Genomic DNA, 11,178 nt, shown 5'->3' with positions numbered 1-11,178 from the left:
CAAGTGCTGAAATTCTTTCCTCTACTTGGTCTATTCGGTTATTGATACTTGTGGTTGCACTGTGAAGTTTTGTGTTGTGTTTTTTAGCTCCATCAGGGCATTTCTGTTCCTCTCTAAACTGTTTATCCTGGTTGGCAACTCCTGTAATGTTTTATCATGGTTCTTAACTTCTTTGCTTTAGGTTAGAACATGCTCCTTTAGCTCAGCGAAGTTTATTATGACCTTCAAAGCCCACTTTTGCCAATTCATCCATCTCAGCTTCTGCCCAGTTCTATGCCCTTGTTGGAGAGGTGTCGTGATTATTTAAAGGAGAAAAAGCACTCTGGCTTTTTGAGTTTTCAGTGTTTTTTCATTGATTCTCATCTTCACGAGTTTATCTAGCTTTGATCTTTGAGGCTGCTGACCTTTGGATGGGTTTTTTTTGTGGGGACTTTTTTTGTTGATGCTGTCGAGAGAGAGAGAGATTACTTGGCATAGATTAAAATCTCCAGGAAAATAAACAATTACCTTCCAGAAGCTAGAGTGACCAAATTGACTTCCTCTCATCCTCCCCTTTTCCCTTCTTCCCTTAATTAGAAGCCTAGAGTTCAAATCTGGATCTTCATTGATGCTTCTTTTAATTTTACATTAGTTTTATCTGTGCAGAGTATTTCTTTGAAGGAGCTATGGCATTCAAAGTTAGTAAACTAAAATCAAGATTACCAGGGTTTCTAGTCTAATGATAGTGTAGCGAGATTGTCCCAGAGCTGGGTTTCTTTGGAAAACTTGATTGGCCAATTAAATTATAGAGATGATGATATTATTATTGAGAAAATAGTATTGGGAGGAGGGGGTGTTGATTTTCTGCTTGTACTTTTGTCTTGTTGCAGAAGATAGCTGTTCTGCTCCCCAAGGTAATTCTTCTCAACTTTTTCAGCAGATTGTTTCAATATGTATCTACATATCTCTAATTCATGTTTGATAATATCACTATTTTAAAAAGTTTTTGCTTTAAAATTATTTCTTAAACTAATACTGTAGAAGGTGGAGATTTGTCTATCTTTTCCTTACTCCTTGTCTACAGGAATCTTATCACCTCTTCTTTAGAAGGGAGTAATTTGATAATTGTTATTAGATCAATATTCTTTTCTATATAGTATTATAATTATGAAAACCTTAGTCACGGCTGAGTCATATAGTATACTATAATCATTTTTCCTTTAAAATTTTTTGTTGATAGTTGCTTTATTCCTTTTTTGCCTTCTTTGTACTGATTATTAATTCAAGCTGAATCTTTGCTTCAGCTCTATGTTTCTCACTATGATTATAGACATTTGATAATCTATCAATGTTGCCTTCTGACCTGGTCTTCTGAAACATTCTAACATACTCTAGTCAAGGTTGATTGCTCTCTACGTTAGTTGCACAACTGCTGCCCTGGGATTTCTCCTAACCATCATCTTGATTTCCTTCATCTTTCCAAGTTGGTTTCCTATTTCTCAGAACCCATGTCTTATTTTTTCTGCATGAATGCTGTGATAGTATGTATGGGGGAGTAAAGTTTTGACACCTTGTACATCTAAAGATGTCTTGACTATGCTTTCACAATGAATGGGGAATTTAGCAGGATGTATAATTTTTACATTGGGAATACTTTTTTCTAACAATGTTGAAGACATTTCTCTACAGTCTTTTGCTATCTACAAGTACTATTGAAAAAATTATCATCATAGATTTCAGAACCTTTCTATAAAATCCATTTTTTTTTTCTACAAAATGATGGAATCTTTTGTTAGTTGCAAGAGTAGACATTTTGCAATGTTGTGTCTCAGAATAGATCCACTTTCATCTGCTGTCCTGTGAACTCTCTGGATATTTTAAAACTATAAAACCTATCTCCTTTTATTTTGGGATGTTGTTTTGAAATTTTCATGTGATTATTTCCTATCTATGATTCCTACTATTCTATTTGTTTTCTGTTTCTGATCTCCTCAACTTTATTCTCAATACTTTATATTGAATTTTTCAAAAATTTCTGCTCTTGTATTTTTAATTTCAAAAAACATTTTTAATTCAACAAAGATACCTTTCCTCTAGCATTCACTTGTTTTTGCATAAATACACTTCTTATCTCTCTGAAAATATTAAATTCTCTTAGTTTAGTCACCTATTTGCTTAGTTTTTATTCACCTTTTTTTTGCTTGCATATTTTGTCTCTATTTTCAATACCATATTTTTTTCCTTCCAATGCCTGAGACTTGTTTACTGTGATCTTCCTGCATAATAGATCAGATGAAGTCATTTCCTTGTGCAAGCCCAAAGACAGTTCTTTAAATCTTAATTCTTGGTGTAGTCAGATTTCCTGGAAGAGAGACAATTTTTTATATGAAGGGTGAACTCCTGGCTTCCAGAGTTCTAGAATCTAAGTGGGTGAAAAAAGTTGGGAAGTAACTCTTTATCAATGGGCCTTATCTCTCAGTGTGGAGTCTTTTATGCTTTGCTCTTTTAGAAGATAAATCTCAAGTCTTTTGCTGGGATAGGGGATGGAAGCTTGCTTTGCTGCACATACAGATGTTACTACCCCTCGCCAAGGTAATCCTGCAGTGGGGTCGGGGGAGTTCTACTTTTGTCTTAAATAGATTTTCAACTCATCATTTTTCCCCACCTTTACTTTTAATACCAGAAGTAACTGGCATTGCCAATTTCTAAATTTTTGAAGACATTGTATGGTACATAAAACACCATTTTGACCTCTTGCTCTGTCATTTTAGGATTCAGCTCTCTCTAGTATACCAGATCAATGACCACACATTCACATTCATCTGTCTTTCAACTTAAAAGTCTGAACTCTGGTCTTTTCATCTTTTTTTTTTTTCTTGTGTATGTGTATTTTGGTCATTAAAGAATTTCCTTTATTGCCATTGTATTGATTTGTTTCCAAGAAATCGTAGCACAGAATTGCAAGATACTAATGTTAATATTTATAACTACCTCTAGTGTTAGTTCAAGTCCTCTAGGAAGCAGTTGTCATGATGGAACTAGATGTGCAAGGGTTTATACTGGGGGAAATGCCTGTAAAGGATAAAGAGGGGAGAGAACAGGAATAGGAGGGAAGAACCTTCAGAAGTGATTCAGTTCTTATGCTTGTGGAGGGAGATCTGAGTAGGAAGAGCCTCAGGCTACAACATAGCTCTGAGAAAGGCTGGGCCAGCCAGATTGATGGGTAGTCCCAACACAAAGATTATCCATTACAAGTGTTGCACATTAGGCAGAAATAATGTTCTATCCTCCTAATTGACCAAGAGTAGCTCAGGGAAAGAATGGCCTCGATGTGAATGTTGCAGTAGGTCCCAAAGATGCGGCAGATAGAGACTGTCCACAAACTCACTTTATAGCAGAGTCTTCCTTGAAGTAATATCTGGTCATTGCGTCCACGTGACCACTACATCTCTACAAAAGCATCAACTAAGTATCAACTTTATGCAGAAGAAGTATGAGTTACTGTATTAGTCAATTTGGCTGCTATAATAAAATACCAGAGACTGGATGGCTTATACACAACAGAAATTTATTTCTTACTGTTCTGGAGGCTAGATGTCTGAGATCAGGGTTGTATGGACAACATCGTTTGGTTCTGGCAAGGGCCCTCTTCCAGCTTTCAGACTGTCGACTTCTGGTTGTTTACACTTAATGAAAAGAGAGTGTGCTGACTTTCTGGCCTCTTCTTACAAGGGCATGAATTCCACTCTTATTACCTAATTACCTCGCAAAGATCCTACCTTCAAATACCATCACGTTGGGGATTAAATGTCAATTTATGAGTTTTAGGGGGACACAGACATTGAGTCTACAACAGTTACTATTTAATATTTTTGCATAAAAGCAATGCATTATCTTTTCATAAAAAACATACAGTGTAGATTAGAAGAATGACATGGAGCACTAGAATTTTCCATGCAAGCTGTTATTGAGCTCTCATTTAATTCCATAACAAAATAGAACATCACTAGCCCATTTGGAAAAATCCTGATATTAATAACTCAAAAATATATTATGATTATGTTTCCTTGCTCCTTCTCCTTTGACAACATTAATGCTACCTGAACTATCTGCAATAACCTGCCAACAGGTCTTTTTAATTCTTATTCTGCCCAATGACCTTTCATTTATCGTCTAGCAGTGTGCACTTTTAAAAGTAGAATCAAATCTTGTCGTTTCTTCTAAACACACCCTGCTGCTTTCAAACTGCTCTTTACATGGCCTACAAACCCCCACATGAGCTGGTAAGTTTCTCTACTACAATTCCAGCCTTTCTGCCTCCTGAGCCTTGTGTTTCTTTTATCTGGAATACCCTTTCCTTGCTCTTCCCACTGCCATCTCCTTCTCATTCTCTATATTTCAAATACTGTACAAGTTACATGCATTTGATTTGGGCTGCTTGTAACCCAGGGCAAAACCAAGACCCTAAGTTTTATGATTGGCCCAGGAAGTTCCTATTACCAATACTCAGATGTCCATCAACAGCTGCCTAATGTGGACAGAGCTGGTGTTTTCTCTCTTGGAAAGGCTAAGAGAAAAAAGAAAAATTAAAGAAGCTCTCCTGTCTTAGGTTCTTTCTGTCAACAGGCTAGTCAAATAGTTCCTTTGTAAATGCAGATTTTCATGCAAACTGGTAGAGTGCTAAATATGAGAAGACATTGACATTTGGAGGAATGCCTGAATAAAATGAATTGTTTACATACAGTGTGACTGTATGTTTAATTTTTTATTATAGCTAAGTATATATCTAGACTGCTTTCAGGCCGGTCACCCGTAATATAGTTCCCTGGGTACAGCAGGTTCTCAATAAATTATCTTGAATGGAACATGTAAACACCAGAAGCACAGGATTTCCATGTAGATAACTATATTTCAATTTTGTGGTACCCAGCCTGTCACAAGTAGTGAGTACAATTTATTTGCATATCCTGTTTTAAAAGTTGAGTACTCATGAATATTTGAGGAATGCTGGCTTGGTGGAAAGTGAAGTGATAGACACAGAAAGTTTATTACTCCTTGCTTCATTCAGTCTTTCCTGTTTTTAAATGAACGTTCTTACCTACAAAAATGAGGAGGGTGAGAGAAAAGCAGTCCCAAAGAGAGGAAAACAAGGAAATTTCCAGTAAATCAGTCACTCCCTTTTCCTATATTCTTATTTATTTTTTATTTTTATTTTTATTTTTTGGGACGGAGTCTCTCAGTGTCGCCCAGGCTGGAGGCAGGAGGCAACCTCCGCCTCCTCGGTTTACCCCATTCTCCTGCCTCAGTCCCCCGAGTAGCTGAGACTACAGGCGCCTGCCACCACGCCCAGCTAATTTTTGTATTTTTAGTAGAGATGATGTTTCACCGTGTTAGCCAGGATGGCCTTGATCTCCTAACCTCGTGATCCGTCTGCCTCGGCCTCCCAAAGTGCTGGGATTACAGGCATAAGCCACCACGCCCGGCCATTTCTTTGTCATTTTTAAAAAGAGAACAAATAGGAAGATAATTTGTTCCCTATCTTGTTCTATATATCATTGATATGGTTTGGCTCTGTGTGCCCACCCAAATCTCATGTTGAAATGTGATTCTGAGTGTTGGAGGTGGGGCCTGGTGGGATGTGATTGGATTATGGGGGTGGTTTCTAATGGTTTAGCAGTATCTCCCTGGTGGTGCTTCATGATAAAGTTCTCACAAGATCTGGTTATTTAAAAGTGTGTAGCATTTTCCCCTTTGCTCGCTCGCTGTCTCCTGCTCTGCCATGGTAAAACATGCTCGCTTCCCCTTCACCTTCTGCCGTGATTGTAGGTTTCCTGAGGCCTCCCAGCCGTGCTTCCTATACAGCCTGTGGAATTGTGAGTCAGTTAAACCTCTTTTCTTCATGAATTACTCAGGCTCAGGTAGTTCTTCATAGCATTGTGAAAACAAACTGATAGAATCATAGTGAACAAAATATTAAGTAAATTATGTAATATTAATACTGTGTTGATTGTCTATACAAAGGATTGGCAAATTTCCTGTACAGGGCCAAGTAGTTAAAATTTTAATCTTTGTAGACCATATGGTTGCTGTTGCATCTTCTCCATCTCTTCTTCCTCCTCTTCCTTTTGTTTTATTTTTTGATAACTCTTTAATATGTAAAGACATCATTAGCTCATGGCTGGGCAGTGATCAGATTTGTCCTGCAGGTGATCCTTGATCTATACAATGATCCAACTCAATTTACAGAAGTCAAAATCAGACAGAAGCTGTCATCTGAAATTTTTACAAACATAGTGCAAAATATTAGACTAAATTTATGGGAGACTTTATTATTTTAATTACATACAAGGAAAAATTAGAACATGCATTTGCATATGAGCAGAAAAAATAAAACCAGAAATATATAGCAATTCAGATATAAAAAGCATTTCCTGTTTTTTTGTGCCTTCTCAGTGAGAGTTACAGAAACTGTGCTTTTAAATGGAGGGCTAGAATTTCTAAATTTCGAGTTAGTTTACAGATGAGAGAAAAATATAATGTTCCACATTATGATGGGAAAGAAGGATGGGTTGTCCCCCACAGTACATGGGGAATGTGATTAATGGATTAACTTTCTGCTAATCTGGGTACCATCAGGCTGTGCATACAAATAGCAAGACCAGTATTCACTAGGGTGTTGCCAATGGCATGATGATAGATCTGATCTCTAAAATAAAATAAAAAGTATTTGCTGCTGGGCATGGTGGTTCACACCTGTAATCCCAGTACTTTGGAAGGCCAAGGCGGGTGGATCACTTGAGCCCAGGAGTTCAAGACCAGTCTGGGCAACATGGTGAAACCCCATCTCTATAAAAAAAAATACAAAAATTAGCCAGGTGTGGTGGTGTGTGCCTGTAATCCCAGCTACTCGGGAGGCTGAGGTGGGAGGATCACCTGAACCCAAGAGGTCAAGACTGCATTGAGCCATGATGGCACCATTGCATCCAGCCCGAGTGACAGAGTGAGATCTTGTCTCAAAAAAAAAAAAAAAAAAAAAGTATTTGCTGATTTTTTATGGTGTAAATACTCAAACTGTGGTCCATTTCAAGCTGTCGGTGGTTTAATAATCAGATAGCAAAATTCTTGACTATGTAATAATCAGCTGTAGGAGCTTGTTCTGGGACAATGCTTGTTTTCTATCATCCACTTAAGAAAGAATTTTCCAGGTCTCAGATTACTTTCTTTGAAAGCTATTTCTTATGATGTCACATTGACTCATGTTCCGTATTTTTAAAGAAACAATATGTAAAACTCTGAGCATTGTTACATTATACAAAAAAGTATTCTATTTCAATGTTAGACTACAGCCCATTGGCTGAATCTGGCACATAGCCTGTGTTAGTACAGTCCATCAGCTAAGAGTATTTTTCACATTTTTAAAGGTTTGTAAAAGAAAGAAGAGGAGGAAGGAGAATATTAAACAGCAACCATATGTGGCCAGCAAAGCCTAAACTATCTGGCCCCTTACAAAAAAAAAGTGTGTGATCCAGTTCTGCTTTATCATCACCAGAATTTAAAAATAAGATATATTTCAGTCTGCTATAAAAGGCATATGCAGTGTTAAGTGGAAATCCAAAGACAATATTATTTTCTGAAACCAAGGTAAGAGAGGTAGAAACATGAGTGTAATTAACAGTGATGGATGCTCATTGCTTCACTGTAGTAACCTCTTTACTATCTATATGTATCCCATAACATCATGTTGCACACCTTAAATATACACAGTAGAATTTATTTTTAAGAAAGACATGTTAACAAAAATAGAGCAATATAAATACTCAAGTTAGATTGTGTGTTTTGCTTAAAGATGCTTGCCATTTTAATCCCTAAGAATACAAAGTTAAAATTCTTGCCAGTCTTTGGAATGGCAAAGGCGTGGAGCAACTGCAAGTCTAATTCACAGTTGTTTCTTATCACATTAGCATACCCTTAGTATGTGACCCAACAAGTCTACTCCTAGCTACTTCACCAAGAGGAATGAAAACATGAACACAAAATGACTTGTGTAAGAATGTTAACACAGTGTAATTTATGACAGCCCCAAACTGGAAACAACTCATATGTACACGAGAATGACAGTAAGGAAACAAATTGTGGGATATTTAATGGAATACTACTCAGCAATAAAAAGGCCCACTCGCTATTACACGCAACAGTATAGATGAATTTCAAAAGCATATAGTGAGCAAAGAAGCCCAATTCAAAAGATCATATACTGTATAATTCAATTTTCAGTAAGAAGACCGAATAGTAAGTATTTTCAACTTTTCAGGCCATATTGTCTTTGTTTCAACAGCTTAACTCTGTCATTGTAGCTCAAAACCAGCCACAGTCAATATATAAGGAAGGAGTGTGACTGTAACAATCAAACCTTATTTGTGAACACTGAGATTTTAATTTCATAAGCATTTTATCTAACGTAAAATATTCTTTTTGAAAAATCATTTAAACATGTAAAAATATTTTTATCTTTAGACCTTTACCAAAAAAAGTTGTCGGTCCTAATTTGCAGGTGCTATGTTGTAGATGACACTATACTAATGTAAATGTCATAAAGCAGATAAATAGTTGCCTGACGCAAAGGACGGGGTGGGGTTGATTACAAAGAGTTACAAGGGTAATCTTGGGGGGTGATAGAAATGTTTGCTATCTTGATTGTAGTGGTGGTTATATGAGTATATATTTGTTGCAACTCACCAACTGCATTTAAAATGAGGCATTTTATTACATGTAAATTATTCCTCAATAAAGTAATAAAGTTAATTTTTCAAAAAAAGGAAAAAGAATAAACTGCAAGTAGAAGTAGATGTATTTATTTCACTCTTATTTTCCCCCAAAACTTGCACTAGCTTGAATGCTATTCCCTAAGACAGCAAGCCTATGTTAGGAGGTAACAGAGTTTTCTCTGGTGACTAAAGATGAGGGTTTTTTTTTGTTTGTTTCTTTGGTTTTTATTTTTTGGCAACAGGAATGGGGAGACTTGAAAGAAAAGAAAAGCAGTAACTGATTATTGAGCTTATTTATTTATTTATTTATTTATTTTGAGATAGAGTCTCGCTCCTCACCCAGGCTGGAGTGCAGTGATGCGATTTTGGCTCACTGCAAGCTCTGCCTCCCAGGTTCATGCTATTCTCCTGCCTCAGCCTCCTGAGTAGTTGGGACCACAGGTGTGCGCCACCACACCTGGCTAATTTTTTTGTATTTTTATAGAGACAGGGTTTCACTGTGTTAGCCAGGATGGTCTCCATCTCCTGACCTCGTGATCTCTCCACCTTGGTCTCCCAAAGTGCTGGGATTACAGGCGTGAACCACCACGCCCGGCCGATTATTGAGCTCTTAACTGGTTAGTTGAATCTATAGTATTACAGTCCTATACCAGTATCACGGCTACTATACCAGTAAGATACACCACATTTAGGATCTTTTAAAACTTGATTCAGAGCTGCTGATTTTATTATCATTAATATATACTGTACAATCATGGAAATGTGCTTAAAAATAAAGGAAGCAAAAACAATTTTAAACATTGACATAAATGATAAAGTTATATAATAATGTCAATAATCAAGCTTAATATCAATTTAATGCAGTATTATACTACATGCTTTACCTGTGTTATCTAATTAAATCCTGAAAACATCCTTCTGAGGTTTGATCTCTTTATTGTCTTCATTTTTACATGGGGAAAGTGAGACTTGTTGAGGTTTACCAGCATGCTTGGACCTGCATAGATGAAAGCCAGAATATCTAACCTGGAACCTTAGCTTGATAAGACAGAGACAAGATTTTCTTTTCCAGAAGACTTTATTAGAATAACAACAAAAACAACAACAATAAAATGCTAGATATTCTGACTCTAAATCCTCTGGGGATTTTCAAGTATGAGAATATAAGTGTCTTAATTTTCTAAGTCCCATTCCTTACTATTGCTTTACTTAGCATTTACTTTGCTTATAAGTGTGCAAAAAATATTTGTGGAATGAAAGAATTATTTAGGAATTGTTCCCAGAATGTTTTGGCTTTAATTCCTTGTCTAGTTTTTCTCTCACCATTTAAAAATTCTTTTTTTTATTAAGGTGAAATTCACACAACATAAAATTAACAATTTTAAAGTGTACAATCCAGTGGCATTTAGTACATTCACAACATTTTGCAACCATCACCTCTATCTAGTTCTCTTTCTCTAATTTTTAGAGTAAGTATAAACTTTAGAGTCTATACGTTATTTTTGTGTCTTCAAACCCAAGACAAAAAATATATATTCAGCTAGAAATGTTTTTGATCACAACTGCTGCCTTATCTTTAGCAGTGTAAACCACTTATATGTTTGAGGTTTCTGGGTCTGGGTACCACCAACATACTCTCCTAGCTGTTGAATGAAGAACACATTGGCAAGTCAAGACAATCTTTTTCAAGATCAGGCATTCTCTGGTTATGCAAGCTGCATTGCTGATACTGGTCCAGTTGCTTTTGCACTCCTGGAGTATGTCATTCCTCTTTGATCACTCACAATATTTGCTGACTTGATGGGAAATGAGCAAGAGTGTTACAGTCAACCAAAGTATGTCCGGGACTAGGTTACAATTCTTAGAGTTCTCTTCACTGTCCTTAAATAGAGATAGGGAAATGGTGATTTGAAAGTGGTTGCATACTTTCAGACGGTTTGGAAGTTGGAAATTGTAGACACCTGGGCTGTTATATTACTCATGGGCTTGTTTTATGACCAGGATTGATGCCAGATGAATGTTGCTTGGGCAGGCTGCAGTGCTGACTCCCAGGTGAGAGTTTATAATGCCATTCTGATAAGGAGAGAGCCATTGGGCAAATTACTAGTGGGCTCTGAAAGTTCACCAGAGATTGCTATCAACAGCAGACATCTGTTTACTTCCTTAACTTTGTGTATGAAATTCCCAGATGTGTATGCGTCAAAAATGAGGGAAAAAATGAGCTACATCTTCTTTTATCAGTTGTCTATGTCATTCTACTTCTTCATAATTGTTTTTTTTTAACTAGAGTAAGAGGCATCTGTTTGTATTAAACTGCTTTCTCATGATATTTTGGGGAACCTACTGAGAGGGAAAGGAAAAGAAAAAAGAAGAAGAAAGCAAAAAAAAGCAATCTTTTGGATAATCAATCATCAATCAGTCTTCCTCCCAGACC

This window comes from Macaca mulatta, chromosome 16 (assembly GCF_049350105.2).
Source record: "Macaca mulatta isolate MMU2019108-1 chromosome 16, T2T-MMU8v2.0, whole genome shotgun sequence".
Classification (NCBI taxonomy): Eukaryota; Metazoa; Chordata; class Mammalia; order Primates; family Cercopithecidae; genus Macaca; species Macaca mulatta.
The sequence above is the reverse complement of the archived record's forward strand: the minus strand, read 5'-3'. Positions refer to the sequence as shown.